Below are 21,166 nucleotides of genomic sequence, written 5' to 3'. Positions count from 1 at the left end.
TATGGCCATGACCGGAAAGAATTAGATCACGGATACAAGTGGCAGAAATGAGTTTCCTCCGGAGAGTGGCTTGGCGTACCCTTAGGGATAGGGTGAGGAGCTCAGTCACCCATGAGGAGTTCAGAATAGAGTCGCTGCTCCTCCATGTTGAGCGGAACCAGTTGAGGTGGCTTGGGCACCTGTTTAGGATGCCCCCTGGACGCCTCCCTGGGGAGGTATTCTGGGCATGTCCCTCTGGGAGAAAGCCTCGGGGCAGACCCAGGACACGTTGGAGAGACTATGTCTCCCAGCTCCCCCCCTTGGGGCCAAATAATGTGTAAACATCATTTAACTCATGCTGAGCTTCTATATGAATGCTCTCCCATTCTTTTGCACTTTTAATTATGGATTATTGGTCAATGTTAAAATGAAACTAAATAATGAAGAGAAAATAAAAAAATAGACAAAAGAAAAGGTAAATCCAACTGGAGGAGCAAGAAAAAAGACGAGATTGTTTTGGTTTCTCATCTCAGTTTGTGAACACAATCTGAGCCCAACGGCAACATGTTTTATAGGCAAAGAGAATTTTTCTCCCCAGTAGCTGGGTTTGGCATGGGAGAATTAAATCCAAGCCCCTGTGGCCAATATGTAGCCACCAGCTTGGCCACCGTTGACACCCTGAATAGAACCACAGTGCCGGGGCCTTTCCTGCGTCCTTCATGACTGTTCTGGCATGTGTCAGACAACCAGCTCTGACTACGTAATGCTGCTGTGGAGCTGAGATATTGTGGCTACCTGGGGCTGCACACTGATGCTCACAGATGAAGCCAGTGTTAAAACTGAGGACACTCTGAAACCAGCAGATTAGAATTTGAGAAGATTTCTGAAAACAACACCAAGGAAGATGCATTCTAGTATGAGATATATTGTAATATACAGATACTGAGTTTAGCTTACTTTCCATCACCTGTTTGTGTGGTGCTTTTTGTAGTAGCAGTAACTGCCTATACAATAACTGATGTTTACATGAATGCACGAGGAAACAGCAGGTTGCAAGTGTTGCAAACAAAATTCTCGATTAGCTGTGGTATCAGAATACTTAATCTGGTAATGCTCAGAAGAAAGTGTCAGGAACAAACCAATCAACGCAGCATGTTGCAGATACTGCTGGGCTGATTTCAGGGTGGGGTGAACAGAGTTAATACCAGTCATTTAAAGGCGTGTCCATCAATTTTGGAGCAGTGTTGCTGTGATTAAATGGTTTGATAAGATGTGTCTCTGTTGAATGTAGCAAACAAAGTCCTGCACAGCAATTTGTTTAACTCGGTCGATGAAATAAACATCAACAACTACCATTATTACTGGCTGTGGAGATTAACTGTCATGACAGAGCTGGACATTCGGTTGTTTGGTACATGTCCCAGACTTGTGTTTTTGGTCACCCTCTGCCCGTCTGCACCTGCTGACTGTTTCCCTCCATGACGCCACTGTCTCTGGTAATCATAACCTCTTGTGAGGAGGCATAAACAGGCATTAAGCCTGCTGCTACTCCAGCCTGCACTTATGAGATTGAGCCTGGACACAGATTTGCTCCTGGATAGGTTTCCCCCTTTGAGTGTACAGTAATTAGAGAGATCAACTCACCACAGTACAAGTCTCGTTAAGTTGCTGTCTGTAGCGCCCCCAGGTGGAAAAACACATTCATAAAATCAGAAAGACGCCCTGATAAAATACAGACTCAAAGGTCACTGTTGCCTGATTTTCCTAATGCTTTCAGATTCTCGTTATGGGAATGTGATGGCGATCATTTTCCCAGACCTTTGTAGGAAGGTGCTGAGGCTGAGTGTGGGCAGCACCAGGTTCTCAATGGAGCTCAGAGGTCAGGAGGTCATTGGCCTTTGACTGAGACGTCAAGTGGCAGACAGCTAGAGAATCATCACTGCTCCTGCTGCATTTTATTTCATCACACTCCATGGACATGTTTCTGTGTACAAGTAAAAAAAAAAAATAAAATTCTCCATTTATCAAAGTGTGTTTTTAATATACAGCTGAGTGCAAACGTTTGCATCCTCCTTTATGGAATGTTCTCTAATATGTCATATGTCCTCCCTTACCACCTCCAGCCTCTTTGGGTTCCCTCTGAGCAGTGTTTGGATCCTTTCAGGTGTACATTGCTTGGTTGTCTGCTGTGTACAGCCCTCTTCAGACCAATCCACAGGTTTTCAGTGTTGTCTTGTACTTTTGTGTTTGAGGATTAGGAGATGGAGATGTCCAGAGTGAGACACGATGTTTGGTCCGTTCCTGACGTCTCCAAACGGTGACAGTTGAGATGTGGACATACGTAGCTACAACTACGTATATTGGTGATTTGTTATTTTTTATGTCCTGGTAACTTGTTGCTGTATAACTGGGAAGCTAGAGATGGTGACTGTAGATTTTGTCTTCTCTATTTTGTTTAAAATTCCTCCACATAGTGGAACAGTGAACAACTCTGTGCTTCGGTTTCCATTGGAGTCAGGGTGGTCATGATCGACCCTCACCTGGCTGTCGCTCACTTGTGTCACAGGATATTTGCCTTTCTCAGCTTTCCCCTGTAGTGTAGCTGGGCGCTTTTTGAACCCGTTGAGCTCCGTGGGGCCACGGGCTGCAAAGCCAGGTCTCAGTGAATGGCAACTGTCACTGGCCCAGACTTTTGAATCCGTATGTGTAAACATACTGTTATGGTTCAGGTTAGATACCAGGTTAAGGCTGGAGGTACGTTTAGCATATGGCTGAGGGCCAGGGTTATAGAACCACAACCTGCATATGTGTGAGAGGCCAAAAACTGAGACGTGAATATGTGTGATAGTGAAAATGAGTGTGTTTCTGTGGTGGCTAGTGACACAGCGATGCAGGTGAAACTCATGCTGGGGGTCAGCATGCACGTGCTGGCCCTCCTCACCCTCCTCTGGACCCTCACGTGTCTGTGTTACAGTGACTACACATTCTGGCATGTTTGGCATTTTTTCTGGCCTCAAGAATGACAGCTGTGTTTACTGGAATCAATCAGCATGTATGAGGTAACAACAGAGGAAACACAAAATCAGTAACCTGCAGAGAAAGTTAAGTGCTAGAAAACTGATGTGATCACCTGAATGAGTAGGCAACACAAACACACTCTAAGTTAATGCCAGTGTTGTTCTGTATCTGCTGGGTGTGTTTGGTAACACACACTGACCAGGTGAAACAACTTCAGCTGTACGTAGGCCGTGTTGTGCTGCCTCCAAGTGGCCTGAAATCAGTTCAGGCTGTGTAGGATTAAAGTGCACACAAGCTGCCTGCTACACAATAGACTGTATTTTATTATTCTAATAACGAGTGTGTGTCCGTATGTGGAAACACTGTTTCACCTTTGTGCCGTCCTGTTCCAGGAGGAGTTGTTATTGCAGTGTTTTCTGTGATTTGTAATCAGATAATGGATGTTGGTCTCCTGGGATCTGTGTTTATAAATGGTTACGAATCGTTTCGTGTTAAGATTCAGAAACATGAAAATGCAATATAGAAATTTGTCTTGAGGGATTTTTTTACTCCCATTTTTTTGTTTTATGTGATGAGTTGGCAATAAATCTTGAAGAGGAGTTTTGTGCCTCTCTGGGACTTGTTTTTGGCAGGATCTCATGTGTTGCTTCCAGTTATTTTAAGAAGCTAAATTAAAAAGTTCAACTAAATCGTTAAGTAATTAACAACAGGAAAACAATCGCCAACAAACAAAAACTACAAATAACCCCCAGCCCGATTTGCTTCCTAGATAATAAAATAAACCAAATTACTACAGATTATCATCTTTTGTTTTATGAATGTCCCTCAGACTGACATATGGTACTGTCCGGCCTTCTAGAGCCATTCATACAACATATGATGAATAAAGTTATTTGGAAACACCAAAAAAAAAACATATTGTTCTTACGTTTGTGCAGCTGTCTTATTTAGAATGTACATTTTTGGATTGTTAATCCTTCAGTGTTGGTGTTTCTTAGCAGATTACTTGTTTGTTTAAGGTTAAAAAAAACCAATGCTCACAGTGAAGTTGGACTCCGTGTTTGTTTTCAGCTGCAGGGTTTGTCTCTGAACGACATCACCTGCTTCTCCCGTGTGCTGCTCTGTGAAGGAGTTATTGATATTTCTGAATTCCCAGATCACGGAGCGGAAGATCATCGTTATGGTTGTAGATCACAGGAGTAATGTTGGTGACTTGTGTTTTAAGTTGGATTTTCTCTCTAAGCCTTTTAAGGTCTGCACTACACAACCAGCTGTACCTCTGTGATCCTGAGCATGTTGTCTGTGTTCATCTTCCCAGCTTCCAGCAGAAAAGGGGAGTGTTTCAGCCTTTTTGTTGTTTGGGGGATTCACGAGAAATTAAATCTTGTATGATGACAAAGCATGTCTTCACAGAGACTTAAAAAAAGCAGCCACAGATAATGGTGACACACAATACCATATCACTGCAGCCCTCCATTGTTCGCACTGGAGTAAGGTGATTCTGCTTGTTATCTTTGGCAACAATAGCTACCAGCTGCCTTTATGCAGCCAACAAGTGTCATTATTCAGGCCCACAAACGAACCAGTCAACATGGTGGGTTGAGAAATCTGCATAGGCTGAGTGAGGTGATGTCCTCTTGCGGTAACTGTGGAGGCCCGCCAGGCAGGTTTCCTGGCAGCAGACGTGGGTGTTGTCGAACACGTCGCTGTCAGAAGAATGAGGAGTGTTCAGGCTTTCACCCTCACATTCCTGTCTGCTGGTGGTTTGTATTGTTGGCAACCAAGACATTTAATCAAATTAGACTTTTGTAATCTGGTGGCTGCTAAAATGGAGAAAAGGTTGTTATAACTGCATGTAACTTTCTCAATAAGGTGCAGTGTCCCATGGATATCTGGACCACAGTGCTGTAGTCGTGGGACCTGCTTTATACTGCAGTTTCAAGTAGACTGACCTTTGCTTTATCAAGCTCCTGAAGGTCTGGAGAAAATACCGATTCAAAACAGTGAGGTCGTCCCAAGGGTTTGTTTCCAAAGGGTTGGATTTGTGGCAGTGGAGTCTCTGTACTAGAAGCAAAGACCAGGGTATGTGTGAAACAAAGGAGTTTTTACAAAGTGTTGTTCAGTTTCACCTAAAGGCAAACGTGTTATTTTGTAGGATGAATCCTCCTTTCAGTTTAGATGAAATGAGTCCAGGCCCCACCTGCCTGTACTCCTCCACACACCGACCAGAACTCTTAACAGACCCATGATGTGAGCATCCACCATGTTCAGACAGTCAGTGTGGCAGCCACGTGGAAGGCGGAACGCTGCACCAAAGACCTTTGTTTAAATGACTTCATAGGAGGCATGTTGAAGGTGGCATCAGGTTTGATGTGACTAGTGTTTCTGTCTCTCTTGATCACACACACTGAGTGTTGGGATTATCTTGTGATCTGCAGAACTGTGCCGTACAGGAAGTGTGTAAAAATATCCTAACACTTCCCTCTATCCTGGGGGCTGTCAACCACATGAAGGAGAGAAAACGACACCTCCATCGGCGGAAATCCTGCCATCACAGACAGCTGGGGTGACAACGGCTGTCCTCCCTCCCTCAAGTCAAGTCAAGTGTTTATTTGTCATATGCACAGTGAGGAAACGTGTTTCCCAGTACAATGAAATTCTTACTTGGCCGTCCGCACAAATGCGTAGGTGACACAAAATCTAAGGCACTTTAAAACAAGCATAATGAAAAATACAACAAGAACACAATGTAGTGAAGAGAGAATGTACGCTACATGTCGCTCATCCATCACTTGCCTTGCACTTGTCTTTCCTTTCTCCTCCTTTTACTCCCTACCCATCCTTTCTCATTAAGCACTTTTATTTTCTCAGCCCCATATTTGTCCCCACTCGTCCTCTTCCTCTCAGTCAATGTGTTGTTGGGGCAGCATGACTCTGCACAAAGTCAAAGCAAAGACATGAGTGGACAAGAAGAGACACGATTCACCTTGGGTGGTGCAAGATGAGGTCAGGTGAAAATCAGAGGTGGAGGAGATTGCAGAAGGAACAGGAGCACCTTGAGGGAATTTGTTAAATGTTTCACAAACATCCACTTGGATTGGAGGACCATGTGACACAGTCCTCTGTCAGTCCTCTGTTTAAACAGTTTCTAAGTGAAGACAGCATGTTTTTCACTAGAATCATATGTCAGTATAGTGATAACTTCCACTTATCCCACAAAGTACACGTCTTTCATTAAATTCAGTTAAAGTCTTCACTGCTTATATGAGTATAGATAGACATGCATGTAAACCGCAGCTAGTTTCCTTTAGTTTTCTGTCTTTTCCTACTTTCTTTCCTTTTCCTCTTCATGCCACCTCTCTACCCTCTGTCTGTGTGTGCCCCTCATTCTCTCTGTCCTCTCTTCTGCATTCTCCTCCTCTTTCACCTCTCGTCTTTACTCACGTCACCACCTCATTTCTAATCTCCCTGTCTCTTCTCCATCTCCTCCCTCTTGGGTCTTGACCTCCTCTCTCCTGCTGACCCATCGCCGTGTCGCTCTGTTGTTTTGGCTTCGTTTCCTTTTTGTTGTACGGTCGCCTCACCCCGGCTCTGCCACCAGCCAGTGGCTCTGCTGGGTTGATTGACGGTGGGAGGAAAGGAGCAAGCCTTTATTTTGATTCCTTGCCTATCTTATCTGACAGGACTTGTAATTATCTCCTCAGAAGAAGGAGGTTTGTGGAAGGAAATGGCCGCTACTCAGTTTGAAGTGACAACAGAGATGTGTGTTTCATTGCAGACATAAAGTGCAATCATGCTTTAGCGTGTGTGTAAACAGATTTCTCACACTGACAGTCTTCACATCCTACTGTCACAACAAGGTTGTTTTACATAGATAAAAAGACAAGTGTGAGGTGAGGTAAACACCCTCTGGTGGGTCTTCAGTCCGTGGCTTCTGATCACCAGTTGTTGTAGACCTCTGATTGTGTAGCTGCTTTTGTTTTCTGACAAATTTCCCCACTACAGTTACTGTGATTAGATCATGACAGAATATAAACTCCTAGGTCGTATCTGTTTCACTGGCCTCAGCTTGACAGTGGGTGCCATGCAGGAATACAATATTTCCTCCTAAACATCACATAGTTTTTCCACGAGGTCTGCTTGTATGAAAGGAGTCAGATTCACCAAACCTTTCAAAGATTGCTTGTTCAGGAACCTCACCTGTTCATGAGGAAGCACAAATGCACTTGTGCATAATAGAGCTGCTTGATTATGGCAAAGTTATGTAACAGGAGTGTTATCTGACTTGCAGATGGCCACACTTCGCTCATCACGCCAGATCTCGGAAGCTAAGCAGGTTTTTGCCTCAGATGGGGGACGGTCTGGGAAACCCAGTTGTAGTGCAATCTGCAGGTGAAACCCGATTCCCTTATTTTATCAGTCCTCGCTCAAACCGGAAGTCGTTCTGGTCCGCCATGATGAAGGAATGAGGACCGAGGATACACGAGTGCCTTCCTTCACAGAAGTCTGTTACGGACTGACACACCCCTTTATCCGAAATCTGTTTGTGATTTGACACTTCAGGTCAAAAGAGAACGTCTCATGTCAGTTAGAAAGTCTTTCCTCCATTCCTCTGTCCTCACAGTTTCTCCTTGCATCTTACTTGGACGGGACAAAGACAAGAGGAAAACATGGATGTAATTAGGGGAATTAGGATTCACCCTGTTTGCTGATCCCAAGCCTGAATAAAAGCGGTAGGGCTGCTTCAGGAAGGGCATCCAGCATGAAACCTGTTTGGAGTCACATATGTGGATCAGTAAGCAACTGTGGTGACCCCAAATTGATGGAGAGCAGCCAAAAGAGGAACTACACCTCACTGACTTTAGAATCCTCTTTTAAAACATCTTTAAATTAGCATCCTAAAACTGTTTTGTGAGTCCTGCCCAAGAATGAAACGTCACATGACAGAGGTTCATCTCCTGTCAGCAGTTGTGCTAGGGAACCTTAAACAATTAGAATATGTTCATACAGCTGCCAACAGCGCGTCTTCAGTGTAGCGCTGACAAAGACTGGGATGGCGTGTGTGTCCTGTGCATATCTCTCTGTGTCTGCAAGTGAACCATTTTTGTCTGTGTGAGGTGTTTCTTCTGTTCATGACTTGACAGCCATCTGCAGACTCCTGTGTGTGTGTGTGTGTGTGTGTGTGTGTGTGTGTGTCGGGGGGACGACAGATGCCCCTGAAAGCCGATCCCATTGTCTCATCTTCAGTCTCTTTACTGCACATTAAGTTGCTGTAGAAAAGGGGGGCAGGGAGGTGTACAGTTCAGTGTTTTCACAGTTGTTCTTCTTCACCTGCCAACCGCGCCGTCACCCTGATCACAGGGCTCCCACATCTTCATTTGTAATGCTCAGAGTATCATGGAGAAAACATGGAAGCAGATATTTCGTGATACAATTCCAAGCTTTTAAAATGAAATAAGGCAGTAGCTGAGATGCTCGGCATGATTTAAAATATGCAGTTTTTCTTGATAAACTGAAGGTCAGAAGTTGAGACACCCAGGTTGGAACATAGTGGTCCATGGACATGAACTGAGATGCTGTTCTCTAATTGTTTGAAGCTGCATTAAATCATTTTTGGCCATTGGCAGAATAAGTGGAAAACCAGACAATAAAATATTACCAGTTGTTACAGCTAACATATTAGCATGTTAATGTGTTGGCAGACATTTGCCTGGCACATCCAGCAGTGCAGTTAAATGTAGTGTTCATTCTAACTGACTACATCTATTGTAGCAACACTAGTCCCTAAATCTGTCAATATAAGACAGAATAACAAAGTAGAACACTGAAAAGGTGCTTTGCAGTACGGTAAAGATTTGCATTTTCAGTTCATTTTACTTGTTCAGTGAGAGAAATCCAGTCTGGCTTGGGCTTGAACACGTGCATTGAAATCTGGATTTGTTGAACTTCATCACTGAGAATGTTTGTTCACATATGTAGGTAGATCCAAAGATTTCCTGCGATGTCCTCAACCCTCCTCGTTACAGTGCGTCGGGAGAGGACACGTTCTCATTATCGCCCTTTTTCTCCAGGCGTATTAGTGTTGTTAGAGTCCAACAAACACTAAATTAATAAACTCTCCGTCAGAAAACGGCTTATTTTTTCTGGTGATTTTGTGGGATATGACATAATTGTCTTGAAAGCTGCATCTCTGGGTGTGGGAAGTTTTGTAAAAAAGTCTTTAGTGGTTATGTAGGTTCACTAGCAAAGCATCCGACTCTCTTGCGCGCTCTTCATCCGACAAGTTCTTGTATTTCTCCTCACGATTGGTCACGTAGTGGCGATTCAAACTGTAATCCTTGAACACAGCAACCTGTGTAACACAAACTAAGCGCACCGCTTTACCTTTGACTTCTGTAAATAAGTACTTTCCCGTCCATGTCTTGTTGAAAACGCGGCATTCGCCATCAACTGTTCCCGTGATCTTTTTTCATTCATGTTCTGATTTGATGGACCTCACTCGGGCCGGACAGGGACACCCAAAGGGCTGGATGTGGCCCACGGGCCGTAAAATGCCCAGGTCTGCTTTAAATATTCAATAAAACAACAAACTATAAGGATGTGTAGTGTTAAATTAAAAGCCACACGAAGATGATGTGCCGTACACTGCCGTACAAGGATTAGACTAAAATGTCAAAGTCTTCAGACGGTCATTCTACTGACCTTACCACCTAAATGAGTTTGTGTCACAGAGGTACTCCTCAGTACTGCCCAGTACAATATCTACTTGTAGCGACTACAGCATTATTAAACTATTGAGATTGTTCTGCTTAGGCCTTCACAGCACTTGGTCCAGGTTGGATTGAGATCCAGACACATTCTGTTCATATACATTTAACCAAAAGTCTTTCCCTTTTGTTGTCCAAACCACACAGTAGACTGTGGATGTGAGCCCCACCATGCGCTTCTATGACCACCAACCGCCTCCTGGCAGTTCCACTGCTGTTAATAAATGTAATAAAAAAAGAAACGTTGCATCTGAACATAATCCAGCCAGCGATTAGCAGCATGTGAATGAATTTCTAGAAGACGCAAACTATTATCAGAGCTTTTACAAACTGAAGGTGACGTTTGAAAGATGCTGACATTTACCAGACAGCTACAGTCTAATGAAAAAGTGGCATTATGGGAAATGTAGGATGCATTTTTGGAGCTTACTAGAAATTTGTCTCTAGTGGAGACCATCTGTGGAACTTCACTGAAGAGCAGGAAGGAGCTGTTCATTCTGTTGGTGACAAACACACCTCGCCTAGAAGAGGCGTGTGATGTTTTAACCTTAAATCACACAGAACAAAACTGCAGATACCGTGTAGCTGCCCATCCTTTCTCTTTTTACTGCTGATACCAGCACCGGGGGGACCGGCGTCACAGTCCCTGACAGGGACACGCTTGACAACTGCTCAGTGTTAGTGCACTGAGCTGCCTTTTTAAACATGTCTTCACAAATAACTGTACCACTTCTAGTGTCTGTAAAATTATTCCAGCTTGATTTATTGACCAGGGAGATCTTTTTAGAAACGGCTGTAATTAGTTTTTTTTTATGCAGTAATTGTCCTCATGTGGTATCATTCATGTCCAAAGAACCTCTCTGGGGTTTTATTTTTATCAGCTTGCCAAAAGTGATGTAGTCAGTGAGAGGGAGTCAGTCAGGCACGGGAGACGAGACACAGGACGTTGTGGAGACGCTCGGGCCCTCGGAGCGGCACCAGGCCTGTCAGATCTGCTTTTTCCATCCACCACTACTGTTAATAAACCAGGAATGCTGGGGGGCATTTATTGACTTTAGTGTAAATCAGAGCTCTCCTGTATCTTTCCACTTTCACTGCTTGGCAGCTGCGTACGCGCCTTTGGAGCCGTAAGAGAGCGACGCTTTTGAAATTGCATGTATTGACACACACACACAGTACTCAGTCATTTCTGTGCTAAAAGTCATAGCACTTAACCAAAGGCTCGGACCCTGTAGTCGGTGAGATGACAGCCCGACTGCTGTTTGCTGCAAATGAATGCACTTCACTAACTGGCACATTGGCAGCTGATAACAGTGGAGTTTGACACATCAGCAGGTTTCATGAACCTCAAGACTTTCTTTTCCTCTTGGATGGAGCTGGTTTTGACAGAATGTTTGGCCATTATTTGTGAGTTTAGCTTTTTTTCTTTCCAGCCATGTATGATCCGCCAAAGACGAGACCATCGGATGACACGAATTCTGCAAATCCCTGCATTATTATGACAAAGCCTGCATGACAGCTACAGCACGCACACAACATCTCTGATCCAGACTCTTTCTTTATTCACTATTCCATTTTGTGGACCCGCAGCATAAAGTTAAGTTGCCTCATCCAAATTAAATACAGAAAAAAGGCAAAGGGATCTCATCTTCAGTCTGACCTTCGCCAGCAGATGAAGATTGTCCAGTTAAATGCTGTTCTTGGGCGCTTTCAGTTTTAAAAAGTACAGTTTTAATTCATCAGAAATCAGTGAACTGCCTTTAAAAAGAGACAGCATCTGCATACTGTCTATCTGACTTAATAATGGGTTGGATGTCTACTTGTTTATAACTTTTTTGAAGGATTTAGTGAGCCCTGACTGAAGACGGAGCAACAGTGGAGTAACTCAAGGCTCTGCTAGTTTTAAATAGCGCCTGTTGCCCTTTTGTTTTTCTTGTGTAAATGCAGCTGTACTTGTCAGTTGGAGAGTTTGTTTAAGGAAATCCACGAAGCCTCTGACACAAGCCAACTCTGACCAACAGACTCATGCAGCTTTTCTTTCACAATTTTTTGAACGTGCAACTGAAGCCAAGTTCACACACACAAAGCCGAGCAGCAGCACACAGAGAATGAGGCCAACGTGACCACGGATTCGATGGCTGCCACCGATGCCCTTAAACAGCTTCAGAGGAGACAAAGCCTAAATCTTTTTTTACACACACACAGTTCCCTGTGCAGTGTGACACACCAGCGAACCAGTGCGAGCTCTGTTTGACCTCCTGTGGCCTCCCTGCTGAGGCGGAGTCGCAGCCCTGCCCAGCTGACTGTCAGCCCAACGAGGCAGCGGCCATAATGACGCCCGTGGCTCACTCACTCAGCGCAGTGAGGTCACAGAGGCATGTGTGGAGCGCTGAGCGGGGCTTGGTAGCGCCCGACCACATAATAGGCTAATCACTATAAAACAAACCCCCTACTCCTCCTCGCCAGCATGATTTAGGACATTGTGGTGAACAGTGGAACCAAACTGCAACTGCAGCCCTTGGTTTCACATTGGCATCACGTTTGAAGAGGATACGTGGGCTCCAAGCAGCGAAAACAATATTTATACACAGAACATTTTCCTGCTGCTGTTCTTTGTGCATCTCAAACACTGAGGATTTCACTTGTATGTCAGCAGAACAAAGCTCTGTTTGCTGCATTCTAGCAGCAAACCACATGTAGTGTCTGTTTCTTCTGTTCATGACGTGGCCTGGGAAAGCTGTTGGCAGGAAACGTGCGCCCTGAGCGTGAACCAACCCTAGACTTTAAACTCTGACAGTACCTTCTGGTATTAACAGTTTTACTGTTACTGTTCAGTACAATTAACCTTTACTGTGCCACTTAGCTGCTTTGTGCACCCTTGAACAGTTTTATGACATGGAATACTTTCCTAACTCTTGACCATGTGGCCAGTTTTCACACAGCACAACTGTGACAGTGTACCCTGGCACGCAGCATGGTAGTTCTCTGATATGTTATTATGGCTGGTTGGAGCACGTGGAACAGCCCCTGACACCAACAAATAACATAGCAGAGGAGAGGGATTGTTTTTCCTGCCTTTGGCTACATTTGGACACCCCACCTCGCGGGCCCCCACCCCCCGTTGTGTAATTCTACCACTGTCACATGCAAGTCTCTGTGTAATTGAAGTGGTTGAAAAGAGAGGAGGGAGGGGAGGGGAGGGCCCTAGGAATAAGAAGCGTTGTTAGATTTTAGCCTGGCCTGGTCCAAGCTCCTACTGAAATTATACAGGCCCGGCCTAACCCCCACGTGTCCGTGCCGCCCCTGCCATGGCAACAAAACATGGGAATGTGAAAACAATGTCAGTGTGAGCAGTTTCAGCCAGGGAGGGGCCACTTAATAGCTTTTAGAGGCCCAAATTGTGGAAGAAGCCCCACTCGAGGGATGCTGGTTGATAACCTTGGTGCAGGATCTGGTCCAGGATCTGGTTTTCAGTGTGGGTAGAGTGCCTCTACCTCCCAGTTGCAAAGACAATTAGCCTAATGGAGCTCTCAGCTGACTGCACATCACTGGTTTGGATGAGGAGCAGGTGTCACTTCTCCAGCGATGAACACCGTTTGCTTTGTTGTCTCCTCTTGTGTCCTATTATGTTCTGTTCTGTTGAAAATGTTATTTCTAAAAGGCTGTTTTTATTTGGAGAATTTAATCAACTCTGCTTCAGTTCTTTGCTCTGCAGTATCTCGTGTCGGTTCCTTTTTAGGAAAACCTGTTTTTAACCAGATTTTAATTTTATCCCTGAAATCATCCAGAAGTTGTAATTCCTCCTGCACATAGACACTGAGTGTTAGACATGAGATAAACTTGGGTCCTGTTGCAATATTAAATATGTTTAATTTCTAGTGCCCAAAGTAGTTTGACCATACAACTGTTAGGTATTTTTAGTCAGATAGATATTGGTTAGGTACTTGTTGTATTAGAAATGTCTTTAGTGTAGACAGGATGTCTAGTTAGACTGTTAAATGCTTACTCATTTCCATGAGTTACTCCAGGTTGTTTATGTTAAGGATAACTAGATAGAAAGTGGCTACTGTATGATATGTTTAGCCGTAATCTTAATCATAATATCTTCCTAGGCACTAGATGTCATGTCAGAATGTTTTAGATACACACCACACAATCACCAGACAATCACACATTGATTTTCTTCATGCTTTGCCTACTGCTAGGGTCAGCTGTAAAGCTTCTCAAAGATGATTGGATCCCTCAGACCACCTCTCTGAATGAATTCGTATGTAAAGTCTAAAAACGTGTACAGGCCTGTTGGGTTCGGGGTCTTACATTCTTCATCTGCCTGCATGCAGTTTGGAGGTGCAAGATACCTGAGCGTGTAATGTTAATTTTACCTGTGATCCTTTGAATACACCAGCATGATTTTTAAGATACTTGGACCGTCTCGTCTCTCTGAGTTCCTGGTATAGAAGAACCGGAAGAAACGGGAATTAAAATATAATCCTTTCACAACATATGAAAGACAAACTGGAAGAACTGTAGTAACACTAACACAAACAGGTATTCTACACGGACGTTGGTGGAACTGAAAAGTCCACCTATGCTGCGTTTCCACTATTGGGACCTAACGAGCGGTACACCCCGACTTCCCTTAACCATCAACGAGCATAGCCTCCAGGGCTGATGTCGACCGTCCTGCTTTGTTTTTCCACTGTATTTTATCTCTGTTGGTCTCTGTTTAGAGGAGGGAGGGGCTGCTCCCGTCTCACATACATGGTGCTTGTTATGCTAATGCCTGAGGTGTGAAGACACAGACATTTAACTAATCACTGGCAACTGCTCTGCGAACGCACCCCTTCCCACCTCGCATTCCTGGTACTTGATTTTAGTACTAGCTCCTGAGGCGTGCTGAAAAATTTAGCTCCCAGAATGCACCTCCAGAGAGGGTGCACCGTAGTGGAAACAAGCACAGAACCCGTGGCAAACGTTACTCAGCACCACATGTTTCAGTGGAAAAACCCTCTAATCATTAGAACAAAGTGCAGCTAGTTGACTATAAATGATGTACTTGAGAAGCATCACATGCTGTTCAGATGTATCATAGCTGTGAGCACGAAAGACCCTGTAAATCCTTTTGCTTTGCATCCTTAACAGGTCACTCAAGACGCTTTTTATACTGCATACAGTACAACAGTCCTCCCATTAAAACAGCAGGAGGATTCAGCTGTGCTGTGATGTATGGCAGGATGTCAGAGAGGGTTGTGAAAGTCTAACTGTTCACATCAGTGTGTTGCACATGTACAACACCTCTGATTCCCCCAGTGCATTGTAGCAAACGCTTGGTTTAATGTTGTAACAGTTTCTCTGTGGCAAAAGTCCTCACGGAGCTTGTTAGGTCTTGTCCTGAGCGTCGCTTCATCTGCCATCAAGTTGCTCACAGATTCATTACCCTGTCCAGCGGCTTGCTGAGGTGGCTGGTTGCCAGCAGTTGTGGCAGCTTCTCACTGAGCGTTCAGTTTCTTCTGCAAGTTCTAATTGCTCCACCAAATGCAAGAGTTGGACACCGTGAGATTCTCCTGTATTTTTCAGATTTAGTCTTAATCTCAGTAAAATGAGATTAGGCTAGTGGTTAAGGCGCAGTGCTCTGGCCGCTGTGGCCCGGGTTCGAATCAGGGTTGCGTCAGGAAGGGCATCCGGCGTAAAACACGTGCCAAATGTCAACATGCGAGTCGTCAGTGTGACAATTCGCTGTGGTGACCTCTAAAAAAACGGGAAAAGCCAAAAGTGACTTTCTTTCAGTCGTAATCTCAGTAAAATGTGCAGGAGACCAGGCACCAGCTGTGGTTTCTGGTGTTTAAAACAGTATTACGTTTGATTTCAACACTGTCAGTTTAAATGCTTTCTGTTCTTCTTTACACCATCATTTATTGTTGCTACCCAGGTCCAGATATACTCCAGAATGGGCATTAAAGCTGTTACCGTGGGAGTCTTTTACGTTTTTGCTGCACACAGACATCTTGCAGACCCTCGCAGATGTGATCAAATTAACCTCACGTGGGCCCTCTCATCTCTGCAAAGTGTAATATGAGCTATAGCAAGAATAGCCACAGGAGGGAGCTAGTGAGGAACACTGTCATGTTTTCTGTCTGTCGTGCCACACGTGAACATCCCAGGATTTCACTGGATGGTCCTGGCTCTGAGCTGAAAGCAGAGTGGACATCAGTTGCTTTTTCTTGGAACTCCACACATCTTTCCCACCTTCACGTGCTCATGCTGTGTCTGACTTTGAGTTACTGTAAAAAAGTCTTGTTTCATTTCCTTGTTCTACTTTACCAGAGTGAAAAGTAACAACAATATCTACTACAGCTTAGAAAAGTGTCAGGCCAGCAGGTCACACCTTCACACCAGGGTTCACCACCTTCCTGCACCTCTCCCTGCATACACATGGTTACACAGTTGTGTTTGAGAAAACATGAACTTGATGACTTGTTAAATACACATTCTTATTGTTGTACCTGGTACTTTTTACCATACGGACTCTGAGAGACGAGACAGTCCAAGTAACTTCAAAACAGTGCTGATTTATTCAAAGGATCACAGGTAAAATTAACATTACACGCTCAGGTATCTTGCACCTCCAAACTGCTCGCAGGCAGATGTAAGATGAAAGACCCTGAACCCACCAGGCCTATACATTATATCCCCTCGGTTGGGCTAGCCCCATACTACACAGAAACGTCAACCAAGACGTCTCTGTTACCAGCTTTGCAGCTGGTCATAGCAGTAGTCAAAACATGAAGCAAATCAATGTGTGTGTGTGTCTGTTGATTAAGTGGTGTGTAACTAAAAACATTCTCACAACCTCTAGAACATGTCGTGTCTTAAACATAAGAACATATTATGGCTAAGGCTACAGTTCTACACGTCATAATAATAATATTAAACACCCTGTCTGCTGACAGTCATCAACTCTTCTCTCTAGTTATCCTTGACCAGATGTACCCTGTAGAAACTCATAAGCATGACTAAGCATTTAACAGTCTAACTAGACATCCTATCTCCACTAAACATTTCTAATACATAAAGTATCTAACCAATTTCTATCTGACTAAAAATACCTAACATTATGCATTTCTGTCCTGCAGAATAGGCCAGCAATACATTTCTTTTTAACTGACAGCACTGGGGGTTCTTGCAGATCCCTGTGTGTATATCTAACAGCACTCGCAGCTTCTATTTAAGAGAAAACTGAGACACACGTTCAAAGTGTGTGTGCAGAAATACTAAGACAGCACTGAGGCGTGTGCAGCAGCTGTAGTATCAAAGAGTAACTATGGCCTCCTTTATCTTGAGCTTTATTGTACTGCAGTTGTGACTTGTAATATTCTTGTCCACATTTTATGTTAGGACACTCAACTCAGAGTAAATCATGACCCTAACTGCAGTAGTGCTGTTGTCAGCTGAGCTGGAATTAAATGCAAAACTAGATTCATTCCATTCTAATTGAACAGATTTATTCCTCCCTCAGTATTTATAAAACGTGTGCACGGCAGACTACATGCACACACCACTGTGAAACACATAAAACAAAATAAATACATGAACAGCTAAAGTACAAGCACAACAATAACAGTAATCAGCAGCAGCAGTAGTCCATGAGGTGATCTGTGTGAGGGCGTGCTGCCCTCTAGTGGTGAGTTCTAGGTACAACACCGCCTGGTTCTGCTTTATGGTACTGTATGCGGTCAGAAGTAGTTGATCCAGGAAGATCAGAAAGTAACCTGGGCAATAACCAGGCAGCAAGGGTTTGGTGGCATTATGGGAAATGTAGTTTCCAACAGTTCTGACCCACACTGGGACTAAAGGTCAGAGTGTCTCAGCCTACATTAGTTTTTACCATCTCTTTTTTTTTAAAATCTGTTTATCCTAATTACCTCCAGTTCTATGGAAATGGATTCTCAGTTAGAGTACGTTTTTAATGACTTAGAATTAGTTATCAGTTTGTATCGGAGTCAAAGCAGATTTAGGTTCTATGATTTAGAGTTTAGAGTTGTGCCTTAGACTTAGTAAATTCACAAGCATAAAACTGATATTGTTGTTTATGTAATATACAGCAGTGATACTTGTGTCCCATGGTTTATCAAACTGTATGGGTAATAGTGTTATAGATCAACAGGATGCTTGTCACATTTTGCAGCATTGCCTGCTACATGCTACACATATTCAGCAGGTACACACATTGACTAAAAACACATTAATTTTCTTTCTTTAATTTAAGGTGGAACTCGCAGTTATGAAAACAGGAGCTTGATGGAAGTTTAATGACTTTTCCTAATGAAAATCTGGCGGCTTAATAAGCTTTTAATTTACCTGCAACATTATTAAAAGTTTATAAAAAGCCAACATTCAGATGAGAAAGATGATTTTGTTTGGTTTGAGTTTGAATGGCTCCCAGCTTTAATATACTCTGAAGTGATATTAAATAGAATGTTAGTTGGTTTGGTTGGTTTCATTTAGTTAAATTGTACAACACTAAGGCAATGACTTTTTTCTTCCAAGTGATGGTTAGTTTTCTGCCACACTGAATAAATAATGAGCAATTAGAGGTAGTCATGAAAACGTGATGTTTATGAGAACAAGCCACATTATTAATGATTTTACAACTTTATTCACTGTGTAAAGTGTCAAGTTGTAATCTAAGGCAGAACTTAGTGAAACAGATTAAGTTGACTGGTGACTCTAAACTGCCCGTAGTAGTGAGTGTGTGTGTGGTTGTTTGTCTACTTGTCAGCCCTGTGACAGACTGGCGATCAGGGTGGACCCGCCTCTCGCCCAGTGTCAGCTGGGATTGGCTCCAGCCCCCTCGTTATGTCGATAATGGATGGATGTATACACAGCACTCAGTAGGATGCATTCACTGTTGACAAGAAGAAAATATAGAATATCTCCAGACTTTTTCTTTAGGAAACAAACCTCAGAAACACACCGACATCACTCAGACTTGTTGCTGATCTTAGAAAACTTATGAAACGAAGCTGTTCTATTTTATTTTATGAATTGTGTTCACTTATGAATATTAGTGTAGAACTCAGTGTCAGAGATAATCTGGTCATCGGTGTTTATCTGCCTGTGTCTGTAAATAATTCAGAGGAAAGCAGCTCCAATCAGCCAAGTGAGTATTTATAGAAGCCAGTGCAGCTCTGGTCAGATACTGGGAAGTTCAGAGAGCAGATTCTCAGAAAGCAGCCTGTTGTGGCATACAGACACGGGTACATCCAGTGCTCTGCACTTACTGGCTGAGAGTGGTGCTGCAAATATGTGAAGGTCTCCGTAATCGCGTCTCTTTTCTACCCCAAGACATTCATGAAATATGTTTCAAAAATTGCTGTATGCCATTTTAAGAGGAAAAAAAACGCTACCTTATGTTCATGATTTACTGTCTCTGTGGAGGCGTTATCATTATGTCAAGCTCTGAGTTGAGTTACCCTCCATCCTTCCAGATTTACTGCCATTTGTTTCAATTTTATGTGATCGGTCATTTTCGAGTTGGGTTGTCACTTCAGATGGAATGGACTTTCGTTTTACACCCTTCTTATGTGTAAAATTGAAAAAATAGAGAAAAACTTTGAAATGAGATTTGAAAGGAAATTTCAAACGCCTACTTTTCAGTAGTTCTGACAGGAAACATCTCGACTTTTCCTACAGACAGATAAAGATAAAATAGTCGCACCATGGTGTGACCATGATGTCAAAACAAATCATTAAACGTCCTGCATTCCATACTTATTTTATAATTACAAGAGCAACCTCAGATATCATTCATCCAAACATTCTTTCATTGTTTCCAAAAGCTCATTTTCAACCTAAAATGTGTTTTAAAGAGAGAGAGAGAGAGAGAGAGAGAGAGAGCAAGCTGATAATAAACTAGAAATTTGATGGTGATGTTGAGAACTATAACATAATCAGCAGCAAAAGTAACAATGTGTTGGTGCATAAGCAAAGGTTTAAAATCAAACATTTTGGATTCAGTCGATAGTTTGTTGTGCTTTCACCTTAAATTATTAACAGTCATGATCATATATGGAACAGGAAACTATAGCTATAGTAAGAAGAAGCTCAGAACGCAGGCCAGAGCCTTAAAATGTTACTAATAGCACAAGTTGTTTCTTCAATGAACACTAAGCACAATATCTGTGTGTTTGGTTTCAACAGGTGGCGCCACTGAGCCTCTTCATGTCCACCTTTCAGTCTTCTGTACATAACCCCAGCTGAGAAGTCTGACTCCAGGTATGACAAGAAGGACAAGAAGTCTGATTTTCACGCTTTCTGGACGGTGTCAGCACGTGCATGCACACGCACACGCACACACACACACACACACACTCACACACGGGGTTTTGCCATTTATGGGTCCTACCATACTCATTCATTTCCAGGAGACTACAACCTTATACATACCCACTACTTGTCTAACACTGCCCCTTATCCCACCCTTAACCAAAGCCAGCGCTTCTTGTTTTTGTAAAATTCATCAAACCTCTACATTAAATTAAAGTGACTGCACTAAGTAAACATTTATTTCAGAGCACAATAGAACTGTTTTGGTTCATAAAGATAAAATAGTTCAATAGGCACAAGAGAAAACCATCCTTACTGAACTTTCCTAAAATCTTTATTCAGTTGAGACTTGGGAAAAGTCAGAATCATCTTTAATGGCCAAATATGTTTGAACATACAGGAATGTGACTGTGGTACAGAGACTCTCGGTGCAGTGCAAGGCAACAGGAACAGAAAATAACAATGAGAATAAAAATAAAAACAGAGCAATACAATGAGAATAAACAGTGTGTCCTTGTGTCTGGTGTTATGGCGTACAGTGACCTGTAGCGCCGTCCAGAGGGGAGGAGTTCAAACAGAAATCTGTTGACATGTGAACTAACAACAACCAGAGAGGACCCCCGGTGAAATCCCAGCAGGTTTTCCAGTAAAATCTCAGTGAAGATGGGGTTTTCACCACCACCGGAATGAACTACACCTGTGCACGTGCACATATACAGTAGGGCCTATATTATAATACAATATGTGAATTCATATTTGTCACATTCATGTAAAACCAGCAACACACACACATCACAAACTGCCGTGTTGTCTCGTTCATGTCTTAGGCATATAGAGAAAACAGGCCTCCTCCGCCGTGATCCACGCTATTCCCTGATTTTTCAATTTTCTTCACATGTGGACGCTGAAAGGCCCTTTTGTGCAACAAGAGAACAATGAAGAAAGAGGAAAAAAATAGGCAGTGAAAAAGAGAAGCGTTCGAACCTTTCCCAATATACTTTTCCTACCGCCAAACTTGTATTAACCTCATCCTGTTCCATTGTCAGAGATAGCGTGGCGCCAACAGAGAAAAAAGG

The 21,166-nt window shown here is 43.2% G+C and overlaps 1 protein-coding gene across 7 annotated transcripts in view; it reads left to right on the top strand.

Annotated features, from left to right (window-relative positions):
* The window catches only part of LOC109966606 (estrogen receptor beta-like), a 98,092-nt gene that overhangs the window by 40,123 nt on the left and 36,803 nt on the right, over positions 1–21,166 (top strand). For all 7 annotated transcript variants that reach the window (XR_002275803.1, XR_002275800.1, XR_002275802.1 and 4 more), the window contains exon 3: positions 19,965–20,039. The gene's annotated coding sequence lies outside the window, so the exon portion shown is untranslated. The remainder of the gene's footprint in view (positions 1–19,964; positions 20,040–21,166) is intronic.

This window comes from Monopterus albus, unplaced genomic scaffold (genome assembly GCF_001952655.1).
Source record: "Monopterus albus unplaced genomic scaffold, M_albus_1.0 scaffold115.1, whole genome shotgun sequence".
Taxonomy (NCBI): Eukaryota; Metazoa; Chordata; class Actinopteri; order Synbranchiformes; family Synbranchidae; genus Monopterus; species Monopterus albus.
The sequence above is the reverse complement of the archived record's forward strand: the minus strand, read 5'-3'. Positions and strand labels throughout refer to the sequence as shown.